The sequence below is a fragment of the Rhagoletis zephyria genome, unplaced genomic scaffold (genome assembly GCF_001687245.7).
Source record: "Rhagoletis zephyria isolate East Lansing unplaced genomic scaffold, Rhagoletis_zephyria_1.1 Rzeph_scaffold_00793, whole genome shotgun sequence".
Lineage (NCBI taxonomy): Eukaryota > Metazoa > Arthropoda > Insecta > Diptera > Tephritidae > Rhagoletis > Rhagoletis zephyria.
In genome coordinates this window covers 103,859-124,795 of record NW_016157877.1, presented here as the reverse complement: position 1 = coordinate 124,795, position 20,937 = coordinate 103,859, and the positions used below count along the sequence as shown (strand labels likewise).

The window sequence follows — 20,937 nt, the reverse complement described above, 5'->3', positions numbered from 1 at the left end:
AATTAATAATCATTATGATTATTATCATAATTTAACAAGTCTAGAATAATTGAATATGTACTCGCTTTAATGGTTTACAATATACCCAAATAAAAGTTATAATATTTTATGTACTTTACTGTATTAAACTGAAGAAGTCAAATGAACCTGGGCATGAATAAATCCTTTTGTACTTGGTACAAGTCTGGGCATTTTCAAACTAGTTCGGTTTCAGTCAGGAAATTCTAGTTGTAAACTAGTATTTTTCCTCACTAGTTTGGGGATTCATGCATCCATTGATTCTAACAGCATCTCTTGCTATAAGCTTATTAAAAAGACCTTCCTGCAGACTCTTTGAAAAAATTGGTAAGAGTTATTTTCAAGTTAATAATAATAATAATAATAATAATAGATTGGCGCTTACACATATGTTAGTGTTTGGCCGAGCTTCTCCTCCGACTTGTGGCGTGCGCCTTGATGTTGTCACACAAAGCGGAGGGACCTACAGTTTTACGCCGACTCCGAACGGCGATTGTATTTTTATGAGAAGCTGTTTTTCATGGCAGAAATACACTCGGAGGTTTGCCATTGCCTGCCGAGGGACGACNGTGTTGTCACACAAAGCGGAGGGACCTACAATATTACGCCGACTCCGAACGGCGATTGTATTTTTATGAGAAGCTGTTTTTCATGGCAGAAATACACTCGGAGGTTTGCCATTGCCTGCCGAGGGACGACCGCTGTTAAGAAAACACCTTTTTTCTATATTTTTTGCGATGTTGCTTTGACCAGGGCTTGAACCCAGGCGTTGCGGAGTGGAAGCGCGCACTGCTTACCACTACACCACAGCGGCCAAGTTGGGTGTCTCTTTATCAGACTATAATAAACTGCTAAGCTCTGCGTTCTGGCTAATAAACGTTAAGGTGCGCCCATTCCAATTTTTTCAAAACGCCAACGCTGCAGAATCTGTAACGTGAATGAATCTGCCAATGCTCACAGTTTCATCTCAGTGTGGCTGACTTCCAAAACGTCAATTGCATTGCATACGTACAAAGTTTAATGTTCCATAACGCCGAACTACAATTGGTTGACAATGTACACTTTTCCAAAACCCTCCGAAAAGTTATCGAAACGCATTGCTAGCGCAATCAGCGCATCAGAAACAAAGTTGATGCTTCGTTTGTTATTGGTTACCATTGGTGTTTTAAAAATGCAAAATTCCGAAATGATGATTATTGTTTTATTAAATATTCCAAATATGCAATGTATATCGTTGCAATGTTTCGCTACTCTGCATATGCAAAGAGTTTAAATACCGCAGTAGAACAGTATCCAAACATTGTATTGGTACGTTTTGGAAGTCAGCCTGTTTTATCACAAGGCATAACAAGGTAGAAGTGATTTCGACATTTCTCTCTTTTGAACTGCGACTAAAATGTCAACTCTTAACCCTATACTATTCAAAATTTTAANGAACTACGACTAAAATGTCAACTATTAACCCTATACTATTCAAAATTTTAATTTTTTTAATATAAATTTCCAATTGTGAGCTGTGCGACTGATTTTAAATACATAATAAAATGAAAAGGAATTATGGGCGGTATGTTGTGTTTGACAAGAGCCAGGGCAACAAACTTGTGCGTTATTTTAAAACTCCGAAGTATCAATGCTTCATTAGGAGACCCTTCACGTGTGCGCGAAGACCATTTTAGTGCCAGTGACTTTATTTGTTACCCATCGCAGCCGAGTATTTCTAAGCGGACGCGTTTGTTCCCAGGTGCAGGAATTATTATACTGAATATGAAGAGAAAATCTTCCACTCATATACAAGGATAGAACAAATTTCAAATGGTGGTCTAACAAAACCTAAACCGGAATTCCTTGTTGACATAAAGAAACTGAAATTAACTTTTAATAAATTTAATGGAAAGGAAATTTTGAATTGCAAAAATTTAATTGCTGAATTATTGAAATTCAAATCTGATGTAAATTTAGAATAATCAAACCTTTTTTTAAATGTCTAATATACTTTAGAATTAAGTGTTTGAATAAAAAAAAAAATAAATGCTTAAAAACATTGGGCTAGTAAAAGCAAGAAAATTGCCAAAATGGGTTTATAAATGAGTGTGTTTTACTTAGTGTGTAATTTTATGTAAGTATGCATTTCCTCATTTACATTAAAACGAAAAGGTAATACGTAAAATGAAGCTGATTCTAATGAGATTTTAAAAATTTGCATATCTACAAAAACTTTCATTTCAAAGATATTAGCCCGCAGTTATAGTCAAAATAAAGCCGACTCTAAAGTTAATAGCCTCTTTTTTTGACAGATATCACATTGAAAATTATGTCAAAAAGCTGCTTTTCACTTTAGGAGTCGACTTTATTTTGACTATAGCTACGGGCCGTTGAGTTTTATCAAATATGGTAAATGCATAACAAAGGGTTAATTTCTTTGTTTACATTTTTTGACATTACAGTCAGCTATGAGAGAGCTCGACTGAATTGTCACTTTTACCTCGTTGAGTATGCCTTGTTTTATCACATGATTTCAATGTTATAGCTATAACTACGGTGACCATATTAACCAAAGTAAAATAAAGGACACTTTTTTAATGATCTGGGAATACGTACATACAACTTGTATGATAAAAGTACCTTACCAATATCGTAATTTAAATCTCCAGTTAATTATATTATTTAATTGTACAAGTTCCTCTGCTATTAATAATTAACTAGTTAATTATATTATTTAATTCTACAAGTTCCCCTGCTGTAGCGAAAAATTAAGCCCAGTCCTTTCCAAGGACTTCGCATCCTTTGCTAGCAAAATGCGTTTTCCATAATTCATACTGCACGACGAAGACAGCACGCAGTAGTGCAAAATTGGAATTTAATGTTCATAAATCACCGGAGCCTTCATTTTTCAACTAATTTTTACTAAAAACCGAAAAAAATATTTATTTTGGTGAACATTTTTTATAACATTTCAAATTTATTTTTGGGTATTTTTTTCGTTTTGTTAGAACCATGCAATTGTTTTCAACTACTTTTTGTTATGTAAAATTTATTAAAAAATAAAATAAATGAAAAATTAAGGGTCCAGTGAATTACGAACACTAAATGCCAGTTTTGAACCACTCTGGCGCAGGGGGTCATTGTTCTCTTTCAGTGGAACTGGAAACTCAGCGTGCAACACGATCCTGGGCACAACTTTCCCTGTGCTTTATAGATTGTACAAAGATTACCGATTAAAGCTTAGTATCCAGCTCTTAAGAAAAGCAAAAACTCCATATAAAATGACGTATAAGAAATTTTCTTGAGTCAAATTTCCTTAAGGCAGTACGCAGTTCTTCAGAAATTTAGTACGCTTTCTACTACGGTTTTCTAAAGTTTTTTGTGAAAAAAGAGCACAAGGCAACCCAGGCTTGTAACAGAAATATATGCCCGTTCCATTATTTCTTGAGGAAAGAGTGAGGCAACAGGCTGTGAGGTATCAAGAATGTCAAAATTCCTTGGACACACACGCGAAATAATGGCAATTTTTTCTTGACCGTTTTCTTAAGAGCTGGATACTAAGCTTAAATAGAAACACTTAAGTTGGGTGCGAAACAAACTGGCGAAGGTTTTCACTATATTTTATAAGGGACATTTATATTTTTCATAATCTGTGTTTAAAAATTTACCTCTGAAAAATGCAGAGCTGATTTAAAGGACAGTTTAAGAAATAAAGGACTAAAGGCGTCCTTTATTTTGAAAAAGCTATAACTGCGACTTGGTTAAATGCAAATTTTTCTTCGAATGAATCTTTCGGCGATGACTATTATGTTTATCGAAAAGATCGCTGCTCAGATACTACGGGCCTTGTTAGAGGCGGCGGCGTTTTACTTGCAGCCAGAACGAATTTTTGCAGCAAAGCTGTTAATCTGAATGGTGTTGGTAGTGATCTGGATCAAATTTGTGTTAGTGTTAAGTTTACTAACAATAAAACTATTTTTTATTTAATATCATTTAGATGATCTTGTAGATGTAATTAACAATGGTAAGCCGTCTGAAGGAGATTATTTTTTAGGAGATTTTCAATTAAGTAGCATTTCTTGGCAGAGTCATAGTAATAACATATTGCCTACGAATATCAAGTCTGAAATAGATGAATTAGTTATATCGACAATGTTTTCGCCCGGTTTTAAGCAATGTAACATCTCGGTTTAAAACAATAATGGTAGGTTTTTAGACCTGATTTTTGCTACTATAGAACTTAAAATATCATGCTTTGAAGCGCCTATTTTAGATAATAGTTTACATCATAAAGCTCTAGATGTTAATTTTGACTTTTAAAATTTTGAAATGAAGCCGCTTGAGTCCGCAGTGGAATATAATTACTTTCGGGCAGACTTTTCTGCAATGAATAAATTTTTGTCTGACATTGATTGGTCATTTTTGGAGGCTTTAAGTAGACTGGAGGATCATAACGATATTATGGGTCAATGGTTTCTGCAAGCCATCTCCCATTATGTTCCGTTTAGGCGAATCGTAACAAATAAAAAACCTCCGTGGTTCGATTCAAAGCTTTGCCATTTGAAAAATGTTAAAAATAAAGCATATTAAAAGCTGAGAAATAGTAATAATGAAGAGGATCGACAGAAATTTATTTTTCTGAGAAAGGAGTTCGACTCTCTCCATAAGTTTCTATTTAAGCAATATATGTTCAAAGTTGAATCGGACTTGAAGTCAAATCCTTCTAAATTTTGGTTTTTCATAAATCCAAAGAGGCAAACTAATGGATTTCCTACTAGCATGGAATATGATGGTTTAATGTGTGATAATACGGAAGATACTTGCAACCTTCCCCCTCAACTTTTTCAGAAGGTTTACGCAAAACAAAATACTTCTACGTTTCCCAACTTTACTCATACTGAATTGCCAACAATTAGTTCTTTTGAAATCTCTGCAAATGATGTTCGTCTCGCAATTTCGAATTTAAATTCAAGCTCTAAGGTAGATACTGAAGGATTTTCTCCTGTGTTTTTCAAAAACTGCGCCAACTGCTTAACTTACCCTATTGCACTGCTTCTCCAGAAATGCTTAAAAAGTGGATATTTTCTTGAGCCTTGGAAATTATGCTAAATAGTCCCTATATTCAAATCGGGTGACCGTAATGACATATGCAATTATAGACCAGTTGTTAAGCAGAGCATCATGGCTAAACTATTTGATTTCATACACCATCAAAAGTTATTTGATCATATTGATATTGTGGATTGCCAACACGGATACAACTGGTCATTAGTGCGGTCCCCCAGGGCGTCGAAAGGTTGCCCAGTCCCCCCGTATGTATTCGTGGCCGCTAGGCACTGCAGGGGGTGGTCCGCCCCTTCAACGCCCGCTAGCTACACGGTATCGTAAGCAGGCAGGGGTGCTCGGATTTGGGGAAGCCAAAACGGGTCACGCTCTCTGTCTGCTTGAGACCGTGTCCAAAAATGGGTCTAGCCCATAATGGTTTCGGAGCGTTGCCTGAGGGGTATTCCCTCCTTGCAGCCCCCCTTCAACCAGTCAGTCTTCCTCCGAGAAGGAAAGCCAAGAGCGCCCAAATAGGCCCGAAGCCCCGGATACGCTCCGTGCTTACCTACGGACAACTGATGCTGGTTGAGTTCATGTTGGCAGCTTTATAGTAGGAGAGCCCATCAAACTAAACCGGGTAGAATAGGGGTCCCAGAGGCCATACATATATTTAGTGACGTCATGCATGGGGGAACACGAAATGGGCCTGCTGCCTCACCTAAGGCCAGTCACGGCCCAAAAAAAAAAAAATTTTTTGGGGGATTCGTGTATGTCAGGAGTCCCGTATTCTGATTGTTCCTCGAGACAGGGGCAGGATTGGGCATTACGAAAAGGTAGTGCTGCAAGGCCCCCTCATTAGCCGTATCAGTTGCTGAAGCGAGATAAGCGACGCCTCTCCTGTAGGATCCGAGTATCATCGAGGTCCTCAAAAAACCAATGCTCATCTGAAAGAGCATCAAATTCTGTGTAAGAAAAACCACTGCTGCATTTTCCATACAGTGGTGAACATGGCTGCTGCAGCGTTTGAAAGTCGCCCTCCTTGTCCAGTCATTATACACTTTTGACCTCGCAAAAATTAATTATCGAATTTTTTCTGAATCTTATGCCCTCGGGGAATCAGTCTCCATGTAAATGGAAAGTGGCGACCATATCCAGCGATTGCGTATGTCCTAGTTTCAGTTTTTTTTCCAAAGAAATGGTCTTCATTGAATAACTTCGCCATTTTTAATTTTTAAGAAAAATCATAAGAACAAAAGTTGTAGGATATTCAATTCTACACAAATTTGGTCCTAATAATTTTTCTTCTAAGATTGATAGTTTTCGAAATAAACTTAAAACAAGCGGTAATCTCAAAATATTGCATTATTTTTCGTTCATTTTCAAATCTACGGCATAAATAAATAAGGTCAGACTTGAAGAAAATAAAATTTCCTACAACTTTGGTTTGATTTGGTGGGGATTTTCGTTTGATTTAAAATATTCATATTGAATTTAAAATACATATATTTTACTGCCTGCCCTTAAAAATTTCTCGAACAAAGATTTTCTTTGTCAAATCATTATTCGGCGCAAATACCTGCTTTGATTGGCTTTCGCTGAACAAACAATTTTCTCTCACTTTATTACACCAAATTGTAAAAGGACTGCTGTGATTGGCATTCACCGAATGAACCACATATATTTCTGATTTTCTTGCGTCAACATTGTCGGATCTTCATTTAGTGTAAAAAGAATATTACAAAATGGCAAGCGAACACAAAAAAAAATACTAATAGCAGCTTGCCTTACTTATCTGCTCGGCCCAGCGCCTCCAGCTTTTGCCAATCACACCGGTGATCCATGTACATACAACAGACAAGGCAGCACTTGGTAAACTGTTAAAATCAAAAGTTGACCCCGTACCACCTGTGGTAGTGGACACTGATATCATCGATGGTTTCTATTTCTTACACACGATCGGTGCATCCTCGCCACAAAGTTTGGTAAAGTCGCGGAAACCATTCTCTCCAAAATTTGCAACACAAGGGCTTCGGAAATTCACATGATATTTGGCAGGTACTTTTCTCGCTCTATCAAAGATTGTACGCGTGAGAAACGCCATGCGGAAGATATTCCGTATAATATCGTAGGAACCGATCAAATCAGACCGACAGACTTTTTGAAAAGCTTAAGAAACCGTAAGTTTAAGGAAGCACCCGTGAGATTTTTAGCAGAGCACTGGGCGAATGACAGTGTAGCGTCCAATCTTTGCAGCAAAAAGGTTTTCATTACAGTCGATGACCGCTGTTTTTCATACCAAACAATCGGTAACCACGTCGCCAAGTCGGAATAACCTGATTACACGTGCTCTCACGAAGAAGCGGACACGAGGATTATCTTTCACCTTTCCAAAGCAGCACCGACGTCTGGGGCACTCATAAAAGCGTCGGATACAGATATTGTCATCATTCTGTTGGGAAATATCCATAAATTCCCAGATATTAAAGTGTGGATGTTCGATAAATCGGTGGTCGATAGCTCGAAATTGGCCACAGCGTTAGGACCGGACTTGTGTCGAGCATTGCCCGGTTTCCACGCCTTCACTGGGGGCGATTATACGGCCGCGTTTTTCCGTAAAGGAAAAGTGCGACCATATAAAATCTTGGAAAAAAACCAACAATTGCAAACGGTTTTCGCGTCTCTGAACGAAAGAATGGACTTGGAGGACGAAATTGTGATCGATGCATTGCAAGAGTTCACGTCGCAGATGTACTCGATTAAAAATTGCAAGCGCGTGGACACAGCGAGATTAGAGATTTTTCAAAAATTGTACTCTAGGAACAAGTCAAATGATGTTTTTGAAAAAATTGAGAGGTTTTGACTCTAGTCTCATCCCGCCGTGCTATCGTTCATTGAAACAAAAAATTCTACGCACGATATATGTACGTCACCAGCTTGTGGGTGAATGCAACTACACCAGAATGCGTGATGGTTCTTTACGAGGATTACGGTCGGGAGATGCGCGATGACAAGCTGCAGCCCTTCTGGTACACTGGTAAGCCGACGCCCCTTTTCGTCGAAGACATATTGGCGATGTCAGTCCAACACGAAAATAACGCTGACGACCAATTCGACATTCTCACGTTCGAGTCAGATGACGAAAACTAAGAGTAGTTGATAAGAAGATAAACATGATTCTAAGAAAAAGAATTTAAGTTCACTATCTACATCGTATATACGATAATCGAAATAAAAGAAAATTTTAACTACCAAAATATTTGAATAACCAATCTTCTTTCTGTATTGCCCTCATCCAAATTTCGATAACATAAGATGGATTATGTTCTATTGAGTTATTGCCAACGCATTATCTGTTCCTAGCAAAAAATATCGGTCTTAGAAGAAAACTTGTGGGGACCACAGTTGTAGGAAATTTGATCTTCCTCAAGTCTGACCTTATTTATTTATGCCGTAGATTTGAAAATGAACGAGATATAATGCAATATTTTGAGATTACCGCTTGTTTTAAGTTTATTTCGAAAACTATCAAAAAAATTATTAGGACCAAACTTGTGTAGAATTAAATTTCCTACAACTCTTGTTCTTATGATTTTTCTTAAAAATTAAAAATGGCCAAGTTATTCAATGAAAACCTCTTTTTTGGAAAAAAATCAAAATTCGGACATGCGCAATCGCTGGATTTGGTCGCCACTTTCCCTTTACATGGAGACTGACCCCAGAGGGCGTAAGATCCAGAAAAAATCCGATAATTAAAATTTGCGAGGTCAAATGTGTATAATGACTGGACGAGGAGGGCGACTTTCATACGCGGCAGCAGCCATGTTCACCACTGTATGGAAAATGCAGCAGTGGTTTTTCTTACACAGAATTTGATGCCCTTTCAGATGAGCATTGGTTTTTTGAGGACCTCGATGATACTCGGATCCTACAGGCGAGACGTCGCTTATCTCACTGCAGTAACTGATATGGCTAGTGAGGGGGCCTTGCAGCACTACCTTTTTGTATTGCCCAATCCCTCCCCTGTCTCGAGGAATAATCAGAATACGGGACTCCTGACATACACGAATCCCAAAAAAAAATTGTATTTATTATTTTTTTTTTTTTTTGGGCCCTGACTGGCCTTAGGTGAGGCAGTAGGCCCATTTCGTGTTCTCCCATGCATGACGTCACCAAATATATGTATGGCCTCTGGGACCCCTACTCTACTCGGTTTAGTTTGATGGGCTCTTAGACTATGAGGTAAAGTTTCTCGAAAAGTTGTTCCAGCTTCTACCCCGCATTAAAGTGGCAGTTCTGCTGCAGCGCACTAACACATGCGCAACTACGAAAATGCCGCTACGCAACTTTCAAGCGCAGAAGTTACAAATACATTCAAACGTCCTGTCCGTATACTCATTTTGTTCTGGTAGTTTTCATCCAGTGTGAAAACGTGAGAATAATTGATCTGTCGTTCGAGTGTGAACAAGCCCAATGTATCGTAAGAAAAGTATCGATAGTTACTTGGTATCGGATTGAAAAGCATCGATTAAAAAATACTTGGTATCGCAACAAAAGTATTGAGTATTTAGTTGAACTCGCTGGTGTCGTTTGATTCCTAAGTAAAAGCAAAACAAAATGAGTAATAAATGGATCAGATTACATTTTGTGTTTGTGCTGCTGTTTTGGGTATTATTTCGAAAAAGAAAGAAGTTATATATTGGACTAACGTGTTTTAAAGCCAAGTGAAAGGATAGATTGGAGGTTCCATGAGGTTTCGGCCATTTGGTATTTCCGATTACAACGCACCAAATTAAATAAATGGGAAATTTGAGAAAAATACATTAGGATATTCCGTGCACCTGGATTTAGCCACAAATAATCCGAAGTTGTTCCCGTACAAACATTGCGGCATATTCATAGTAAAAATAAAGGCACATAAAATTAGTGGCAGCTTTTTGGCATACGTTTTAATAAAACACCTGTCAAGAAAGTTGCAACTAACTTTACGGTCGACTTAATTTCGACTATGAATATGCCCCATATATATCTTCAGTGCTATCTTCCGGACTATTTCTGGCTAAATCCTGGAGCACAATTAATAAAATAAACTCTGAGGAATAACCTGACGTTATATGTCCCGGCCATTAAAATTAAGAGTTAAAAAAGATATTGTGTTATCAGTGTTAATAAACATTTAATGGCTACTAAAATATGTAGTTGGGCAAAAGTAGTACATAAGTGCGTTACACTGAAACACAAAATTTGAAGGTACAAATATTAAATTTTTGGCAGCTTTAATAAATCATGAAGCAAAACTTGCCTTATGAGTAATGTAAAGGTATAGGGTAAAACTTATGGTGAAAAGAACGACGGTATATTATCGATAGCTGTTATGTACCTAATTGAAAGTTTGTTATAATTTGTATAGGTCAATACTGTAAATACTAGTTATAAAGTAGATTTTTTTTTAAGTTAAAACTACAGTCACAAAATGGCTCCTCGGCCATGTGGTTCGAGTAATCGTAATTCGCAAAAGAGAATAAAAGCGTTCGTGATTTAACACATAAATTTTGATTGCAATAATTATTAAAAATAAAGTCGTTTCATTAAAATAACATTTTAAGTTTGAATAAACTGAAGATAATAGCTATAAAATATAATTACATATGTAAAGTAATGCACGTTAAAATAAAGAAGAAAAAGATTGCAATTTAATGAAAATGTTAAATGCGTACCGTTGAAACGGTACTATCGTATAAACAAATTTACTCTGAAATAAAAAATTATTTAACATAACTGTTCCAAGAATTGAAATAGTGAAATATTTCATGAAATAAATTTTATCTAAAACCTGTCTACACGAGGACTTAGTTCCATGCCATTTAAAAACAGATCTAATGCAATCTGATACATAATTAATAAATACTAAATTTGAGGAATAACCTGGTTAATTGTGGATTGTAAGTTCCAAAAAAACACAATTTATATTTTAACGATATAACATTTCATAAGAAATAAAGAATTTGAAGACGTAAGCATAACAGAAACAATTGCACGTGGTTCTGGCCCTCAGCGGCATTACCATATGTGTATCAGTGGAGCAGCGCTGGGCATACCTGAAGATTACTCATACCAGTTAGAATATAACATACTAAGAGGAATAACCTGGCGGTGGTATACAATTTAACCGGCCAACCTACCCAAATCCCCCCAAAAAAAAGTTAAAACTATAAAAGTTAAAAGACATTGGGACCCCATGCAAAAAAGTGAGCTTGTGCTCAGACTCAATTTTTGCAAAGATGGAGTGAGCTCAAGCTCAAGAATTTGTACTGAAAATCGAGTTCGAGCTTAAGCTCACTTTTTATGCATGAGGCCTAATATAGAATTAAAATTTGTTGCTATATTTCGGTGCACCGATGAGACGGCAAAAACTATCGAAAACCGCGGCAATATTACTCAGTTATTTGTAATTGAAAGAAGTATGACGTGTAGTTCTTGAAATATTCGCGCTGTATTCAGTTAAATGTGCAATACATATTTTGTGGGATCTAATTTCAATTGATGTTATAATCGCTATTCTCATAGCTTGAAAATAGAGAAAGATAAGTTGTAATTACGCAAGGATTCAGTTTCGTTGTGCATTCCAAGTTAACGCATGGGTAAATACTTGTGAATATGTATAAATCGACTTTCAGCACGTGTACTAATACCTCTATGAAGTTGGCAGGACATCTTTTTCCTAAAGTAATAATTGCTATCGAATAATATGCCGTTAATTATTCGTGAAAATAATAATTTTGCCGCGGACATATTTAAAAAATAATCCGTGGCAGTTAGCAGGACACCTTCAGAAAATCAATTAAGGAAACCAGCTAAACCCCATAAGGGTGTTGGCGGGGGGAGGGGGGGGGGGTTGGGGAATTTCCGTTCTTTATCCGTGAGACTAAAAATTTTAACAGTTAAACACCTTGCGTGTTGCGTAGTTCAAATGGGTACGACACTGATGTTTCCATGGGGCCGCACCATTCAAATTTGAACGACGGTTACATGCTCCAAGTAGGCCATGTCATTCAAATATGAATGACACTCAAATGTTGCCTGTAGGCCAGGCAAGTTTGAAGAAAATTTTGAATAACCTTTCTTGTAATTTTATAACTGGTTTATGAAAACGAGAATATTTTAGATGCATTTTGGTCTTTTTCCAGCAGAAATTGAAGCGGTAAGACGTTCAAACCGTTGCCCTTCATATTTGTATGACGTGGCCAGGCATGGAAATAATTATCTATTTTTACATTATAGGCCATGTCATTCAAATATGCATAACGCCACTACAGAGTTAGTTTTTGTAATAAATTGAAGATTTGTAGAATCGAACTATAAAGTGCTTTTTATAATAATTATTTGAATTGAGCTTTCACATTTATGCTCTTTTTACTGTAATAAAACTCATTCGAAAACTTTAAATTTAATATTATAACTTTTATTTCTCGATAGCAGTATTATCTTTTCAGATTTCGCGAAACCAAGTATAATCCTAAAATCAACACTCGTAGGACTCTAAAACTTCTATTTAGGTTTATTTATAGCGCCATAAATTTTTGAATTACATAGGTTTATACTTGAATATATCGGTCACACACATGTGAATGACGTGGCCTACACGGAAAGGCAAGTGTCATTTATATTTCAATGACGTTAACCGCAACGTAAACATGCATTTGATTGTCAGAAAACCAAATAGTAAATATATAAGAATTTTTTTCTGCATGTTTTGTAACATTATCTAAAATGGCTTGGCACGCATGTGTTAAAAAAAATAAGGCGTGCTCTGTCAACTTCCGTGGAAGTTAGCAGGACACCTTCTGAAAGCAAGTTAAGGACACCAGCTAAACCAACTATTTGACAATTTGACGTAAATTATCCTTTGTTTATCCATGGTACTAAAAATTTTGTCAGACATATTTAAAAAATATGGCGTGCTCTGCTAACTTCCGTGGAAGTTAGAGGCCTCCTTCTAAAACAAATTAAGGAAACCAGCTAAACCCAAACTAACCACAGACATGGGCACATTTGCCCTTAGTGGACTTTTTGCCCGTACGGCCAGCGAGACCATTTCGCTAAGCCAACGAATCTTACTAATACATGTATACTAATGAGAGCCACTGCACACGCATACTGGAGTAAAAAGGCGTAAATCGTACGCTACATACACTCCTAGTCATTGGAATAGCTCACCCTTTTAATTCTTAGCATTTACAGATTTCCTTTTGTTTATTACAGCGCACGAAAGTGCGCGCGTGTGACGATAGCAGCCACAGTAGCATGCAGAAAAGACTCGCTTATATATACACGAGATTTGGAAGTTTTTATCCAGACGACCAATCGACATGATTGAGGTATCGTTCTAAAGGTCTTGCAGAGTGTGTCCAGAAAACGTTTTCAATTTTCATAAGCGATTATGACAATTCTTAAAAATTAGGCCAAAGTGTTGTGAAACAAAAAATGTTTTTTTGCTTTTGCCGGTTTGAGGGCGTAAGTAGGTACACCCAACATGTTTAGTGTTATTCTATAGGTCAACACCTCGCCAACGATACCTTATATATTGTGTTCCGGCTATTAGTTGGAAAGATATAGGCTAAATTGATTTTAGTTCGTGTCTCCACTACGAGATGCTTTGCGATGTGTGTTGCGTCTGTATGTACTTTCTTTTAATTTTTATCAGTTCGTCGGAATATTTTTTTTTTTAATTTTTTATTTATTTTTTATTTTATTTTTTTTTATGTATGTTGCCGCATAACTTTGGACCACGTCAACCAATTGCGATAATTCTTTTTGCATCGGAAAGGTAGTGTCTCAGAGGTAGTCCTAATACTAATCTGGTTAAGATCCGATCAGTGGATCATGAGATATATCCTTACTAATATTATATATCCGAAAGTGAGTTTGTTGTTGTAGCGGCTACTAAGCCCCGTTCGGGACGGTTCATCCATCATCGTTGTCGTCTCTTTCAGCTAAGTGAGTTTGTTTGCTACGCTTTCACGCTTTAACTACTCAACCGATCATCACGAAATTTTGTACAGTGCTGTCATTTAGCCCAACTTAAAATATAGGATAGTTTTAATCTCAATTAGACAAGGGGGCGTGGCACCTCCCATACAAACGGAATTTTTCATACCGCATTACTAAGGAAATATTTTGGATATATTACTGGAACTTTGTATGGAGATATATAAATTCATTATTTACTCATGGATGAGGGCTGCCACCCTTTAAAAAATCAAATCTAACTTCCTTACTAATATTATAAATCCGAAAGTGAGTTGGTTTGTTTGCTACGCCTTCACGATTTAACTACTCAACCGATCATCACGAAATTTTGTACAGTGCTGTCATTTAGCCCAACTTAAAATATAGGATAGATTTAATCTCGATTAGGCAAGGGGGCGTGTCACCTCCCATACAAACGGAATTTTTCATACTGCATTACTCAGCAAATACTGGAACTTCGTATGGAGATATATAAAATCATTATTTACTCATGGATGAGGGCTGCCACCCTTTAAAAAAATCAAATTTAACTTCAATTAAGGGAGTTATTTATTTCAAAAGTATATTAAAAAATGGATGTCAAGAGGCTTAAAATAGCTGTAGTTCGAAGATATTTTGAAAAGGGTTGCCACCTGTTTGAAAAGTCAAGTTTAAATTAATTATACGCAAGCTATATGAAGAATTAAAATATGGCTGCCTAACGAAATATTGTTAAGAAACCTTTAGTTTGAAAGTTTTGAATAATCTTTAAGTCTTTCACAAGGTATGCCACCTTTCTAAAAATTAAATTCAACTATTTTAAACTAAGTATTACAGTAAAAGGCGCGCAATGGTCCTGGCGGTTGATTTATCGGTGGTGATTTCAGATTTACCCCTTCACAACTCAATCCTGGTGTCTCCGAATGAAGCTTCAACGCATAATACTACTGGCAAAACACATCCATTGGGCCAATCATAACACACAAGAGTTCGATATACTCAGTGGTGCAGCAGATCGATTTAATCTGATATTCACGGCACTTTTTCTAACTTGGCGTTTAGCCGAAGTGGATCATAAATAAGATTTTTAGTAATAACTTAACTCCAGCGCCTACTGGCAAGTGAGATTGTGAAACTACTCTATCCTGAGAGCCACTCGAAAGCACACAAAAAACTTTGTTAAAATCGTTCCGGGCATTTAGGAGGATTTCACTCACAAACACACATACAAAAGAATTATATGTATGTGTTTGTACGGTGCCACGCCCTCTTTCCAAATAGCNAGAGCCACTCGAAAGCACACAAAAAACTTTGTTAAAATCGTTCCGGGCATTTAGGAGGATTTCACTCACAAACACACATACAAAAGAATTATATGTATGTGTTTTTGTATGGTGCCACGCCCTCTTTCCAAATAGCCCATTTTTCTTCATGAGTATAAGATAGAGTTCATATATCGCCGGACCAAGTTCCAGTATTTTACCATGAACACTTCCAGAGATATGCAATATGAAAGATCGGTTTTTATGGGAGGTGCCACGCTCCCTTTATACATCCAAATTTTGTTTAGCCTATAACCATACTTCGGGCATCTGGGGCAGGTGTCTGAAACTAAAAAAAAAAATCGGTTCGGCCGTTTTCGAGCTTTGCGAACACATAAAAAACGGCTTTCAAAATATATATTAGTATTGAAGATTGGTATGAATGTAAATGGATTTGAATATGTGTCACAATATGTATCACATAGGTTGCCATCTTTTTAAAAGGTTAAATTCAAACTATTCAATATTTTAAATGATTATTATAATATGGGTATCAATCGAAATGGGGTTTCAAGGGCTTCATTTCAATATTACATGTAAGAGGTTTCCATCTGTTTAAAATCTCAAATTCAGTTAAGGGGATACGTTAATTGAAAAAGTATGACAAAGAAAGTTTTTCGAAAATATTTTGAAGATGGTTAAACAAATTTTAAACCTCCTGTTTTTTAATTGAGTTTTCTTGAAATAAAATTTACTCAATGAAGCACGTATACTCAGCGAAGCGGGTGAGGGCGATCTAGTATATATATATATATTTTTATATGAGTTGAAGTCGGTTTTTTTTTGCTAAAAATTACTTGTTTTTTCAAACTTTCAGGAATTAAAGTACAAAAAAAACTAAGAGGGTTTTGTTCCAGGATGTTTCGATTCGTATGCCTTTGTGGGCGTGGCTGGGGTCTGAAATTAAAAAAAAGGAAATTTTTTAAACTACCACTGAGGCCGCATTACTCATTCCATACCATTGATGTGGATATCAGTAGAAAGCTCTATCCCGAATCCCGGTACTAGATGCCTTAGTGGTTACCGAGATATATCTTTGTAGTCATAAAGTGGGAGGTGCCACGCGAAATTCCTAAATGTGTATAGAATTCTTATTTATTGTTAAAAGATTGTTGTAGCTACTAACTTGGAGTAAATTAGAATCCTCAGTTACTGAAATATCGGAGTTTTCTTATTTCTGAAATTTACCGTTATATGGGAAGCGGGTGTAATTTTAGTCGGATTTGAATAATTTTTAACGAATTGCTTTTCCATACCATGGTTATTAAGTGAACCGAGTTTGGTAGAACTTGATAAATCGGTTACTGAGATACACATATGTGGTAGGTCCTGCATTTTTCGAAAATACCTTTATATACGCCCATTTTCAATACCAACCTACCTTGGATAAAGGGAAATCTATATACCAAATTTCGTTGAGATATCTAAATTTTTGCTGGAGTTATCGTTTACACGGACGGACGGATGGACGGACAGACAGACATGCATGGCTTAATCGACTTTTCTATTCATTCTGAACATTTGTGTATACATTTGTCTATATCTATCTCGATTCGTTTTGGCTGTTATAAACAATCGTTATGTGAACAAAGTTAATATACCCTTGTGCAAAAGTGCGCTCGGGTATAAAAAGGCGATTGCAGCACCGTACTCGTGTCAGAAGTGAAACCTCGTAAAAAAACAAATGTGTGCAGCGCAGAGAATGAGACGAATACAGTTGCTTATTGTATCTAATGTTGGTGTCAAGTTGCTACGTCGTTATCATTTTTCACATTTAATCTTTTTTTTTTAATTTCTATATTTTTTATATTTTTTTTGATACGAAGGATATGATCATACTTTGTCGCTTTATTCTGTATTGGAAAAATTATATGGTTCAATGGAATAGAATTCCGTGTTAAATATTTATTTAAGAAAAATAAAACATTTACACCGAAATACATAAAAAATAAAGAATTTAACTGCTTTATAAATAGAAAATTTGTATGAAAATGTCACTTTATAGAGGTCTTTAAATCTATTTTATTTTTTATGAATAGACCCGTTAGACTTTTGTTTGGATTTCCGGTGATTTTTTGATAAATCAAAGTTATGTCTACTCTTAGAAACACAAAATAAAAAAATCAAAACATTAGCAACGATTCGTATGAATAAAACTTTTTGCGTCAGTTTCCAGGGCAGTTAAAAAATTAGTATAATTTTCGTCACGAAATTGATATCATAAATTTTATGTTTCTAGTTCAGCTTTCGTCACTCGAAATATTTACTTCAAAGAGGTGTTTTATTTGATTTAATATTCATTACACCCGATTTTAAAACTTTATACAGATTTAAGAGAAATGTCAACAAAGAGGTGCGCTATCCTAATGACCTGCAGTCAATAAGTTAATAATATTTTTAGAACATTCGGATATGCACTTTTGTAGTCCATTCAATTTTTGTACAATAAAGTGCAAGTTTCAACTGTCTGTAAAATAGCGTTGATTTTTGAAAATTTTTTTGGTGATGGTGCTGCCCATTTTCTTTCATACAAAGTATACTGGACAAAATTTTTATCTACAGTGCCGAACAGAAGTATTGGCACAGTGAATTTTTCGCAATATATGCAAAGTTCTTTATTCTAATTTATTTTCGATAATTTTTTGTAAAAATATTGTTCATTCTACACCAGAAAACATAATAATAAAATCTCTAAACTTTGTGCAAAACTCAGGAAAATTCATTAAATTTGCACACTTATTTGCAATTTTAATTCGATTTTTGGTAATTTTTTTCACGCAAGTTCTTCCGTACAAAGTAATTCGACAATTATTTTTTGTGTGGAGAAAATGAGCAACACCTTCCACTAAAAAAATTGCCAAAAATTAACGCGATTTTCTGGCAACTTTAAACTTGCACTTTGTTATACTAAATTTGCATGGGCTATAAAACTGCATACTTTGAATTTTTTTTAAATCTGAATAAAAAGTTGCAAATTAGTGTGCAAATTTAAAGAATTTTCCTGAGTTTTGCACAAAGTTTAGAGATTTTATTACTACGTTTTCTGGTGTAAAATGAACTATATTTTTATAAAAAATTATCGAAAATAAATTACAGTAAACAACTTTGCATATATGTCGAAAAATTCACTGTGCCAATACTTTTGTTCGTCACTGTATATATATAAATGTGAATGTCTGTTTGTTTATTATCTTATGACTTTTGAACCACTACACGGAACCGCACGAAACTTTGCACACTTATTTGCTTTTACCCCGGGAAGGTTATAGGCATGGTTTTGTTTGCAAATATGGTGTCAATTTTTCGAGGGGGCGTGGCACCTCCCATAGGGCTGCAAATTTTTAGTCAGCTATAACTTCGGAACCATAAGTCACATGAACTTGAAATTTGGTATGCAGACAAATCTATGGTTGATGCTTATAGTAAGGTTTATATAAATGACTTTGTTGGAGGGGGCGTGGCATATCTCACAGTCGTAGAATTTTTAATCAACCATATCTTCGGAACCATAAGTCACATAAAATTGAAATTTGGTATGTAAACATATCAATGGTAGGTGCTTATAGTAAAATTTATATAAATGAGTTTGTAAATGGAGGCGTGGCACATAATATAGGCGTGGAATTTTTTATCAGCCATATTTTTGGAACCACAACTCACACGACTCCTTTAATTCCTTTTGATATGCCGTTCGAATTTAAAAGACCTCAGTTTCCAGTTCGCTTAGCTTTTGCAATGACAATAAACAAGAATGCCTCAAAGTAAAACCCGAAACTTTATCGAAAATAAAATGTATGATAATTGTATTGGAAAATGCATTTATGTTAATAGATATTTTGAAGTATTAAAAAAATGCTGTGAAATCATATTAGAGTTATTATTCGTAAGAAATTAGATAGTATTTCTTCTATTATATAATTTATTGGAGATATTTTAACCTAAATAAAAATACCTGCAGTGCCAAAAAATTATTATTGCATTTCATTCCATAACACCCAAGCTATACAGCTGTCCTGTTGGTGTTGTTGTAGCGGCTACAACAACCCCGCCCAGGACGGTTGGTATCTCAGTCGTCGTTGTTGTTGTTGTTGTTGTAGCGGCACTACTAAGCCCCGCCTGTTTCGGGTCAACTTTTCAATCATTATCGTCGAGCTCAACTAACGGTAGGCCCAGGAAACGAGCTGTTTCGATGGTGTCGGACCAAAGGGAGAGGGGTGTTAGTTGAGTCGGATTGAGCTGGCATGTGAAGAGGTGGTTGGTGTCGTGGGGGAGTCTCCACATGCCGGGCACTCATTTGGGATGTTTGGGTCGAGTCTGGACAGGTAGCTGTTTAGGCGGCTACAATATCCACACCGAAACTGAGCCAGAGTAACGCGGGTCTCTCTAGGTAATTGAAGCTCCGTCTCTTCCACAGGTGGTGATTGGGCTCCGATAATGACATTCTTAGGCCTGGAGTCGAGGTAGGTGGAGACTGACTCCCTATGAATGTCGTTAATCGCTTGTCTGTACGTCATTGGGTCCAGTGGTTGGTCTGTGTAGGTCTGGACTGCGTCCTTGTACACCAATAGGTGCCCCCTGACGTGCCTGGGCGGAGCCTCCTCCTCCAGCAGTGGTCTGTTAGGGCGTTCGCTTCTGTGACACCCCACCAGAAACTGCTTACTGAGCATTTTATTGTGTTCCCGTACGGGGAGCACTTGGGCCTCGCTGTGTAGGTGGTGCTCAGGCGTCATCAGAAGGCACCCAGTCGCTGTCCGGAGTGCGGCGTTCTGACAAGTCTGTAGCTTCGTCCACTGCGTCCAACTAGTCCCCGGTGACCAAACAGGTGCTGCATAATTTAGAACCGGCCGGCCAATTGCCTTGTATGTTGCCAGCAACGTTTCTTTGTCTTTGCCCCAAGTGCTGCCGGCGAGCGACTTGAGGACCTTGTTGCGGCTCTGTACTTTGTTGACAACTGCGGTTGTGTGCGCGGAGAAGGAGAGCAGGCTATCAAAGGTAACCCCTAAAATTTTTGGGTTGTTCACCGTCGGTATAGGTGTGCCGTCGACGTGAATGCCTAATTCTAGCCTGACCTCCTTCGTCCAGGTGGTGAAGAGGGTCGCCGTTGATTTCGTTGGGGAGAGGGTTAGGCTCCTTGCAGTGAAGAAGCGAGAAAGGCTGGAGAGATAACCGTTTACTTTTGAGCAGAGGTCATCAATTCCATTCCCGGACGCCAAAATCGAACAATCATCAGCGTACGAGATCAGGGAAACTCCTTCAGGAGGCTGCGGGAGTTTCGAGATGTAGAAGTTAAAAATTAAGGGGGAGAGAACACCACCTTGTGGAACCCCTTGTTTTATTCTTCTTGGTTTCGAGGTTTGATCTCTGAAGATTACTGATGATTGTCGACCACTCATATAATTCGCCGACCATCGCTTCAGTCCCTGTGGGAGAGAGGAGGCCTCAATGTCTTCTAGCAGCGTGGAATGGCAGACGGTGTCAAACGCCTTTGACAAGTCCAACGCTACTAGGACAGCTCTCTCACAGGGGCGGTTGCGATTTAGGCCACGTGTTATCTGGGTGTTTATGG

The 20,937-nt window shown here is 37.0% G+C and overlaps 1 long non-coding RNA gene across 1 annotated transcript in view; it reads right to left on the bottom strand.

Annotated features, from left to right (window-relative positions):
* Positions 1-1,784: 1,784 nt before the first annotated feature.
* Positions 1,785-20,937, bottom strand: part of LOC108361568 (uncharacterized) — a 23,577-nt gene continuing 4,424 nt past the window's right edge. Inside the window, exons 2-3 of the long non-coding RNA XR_001847323.1 lie at positions 18,303-18,308; positions 1,785-1,801 (exon numbers count right to left, since the gene is read on the bottom strand). This is a non-coding gene — a long non-coding RNA (uncharacterized LOC108361568). The remainder of the gene's footprint in view (positions 1,802-18,302; positions 18,309-20,937) is intronic.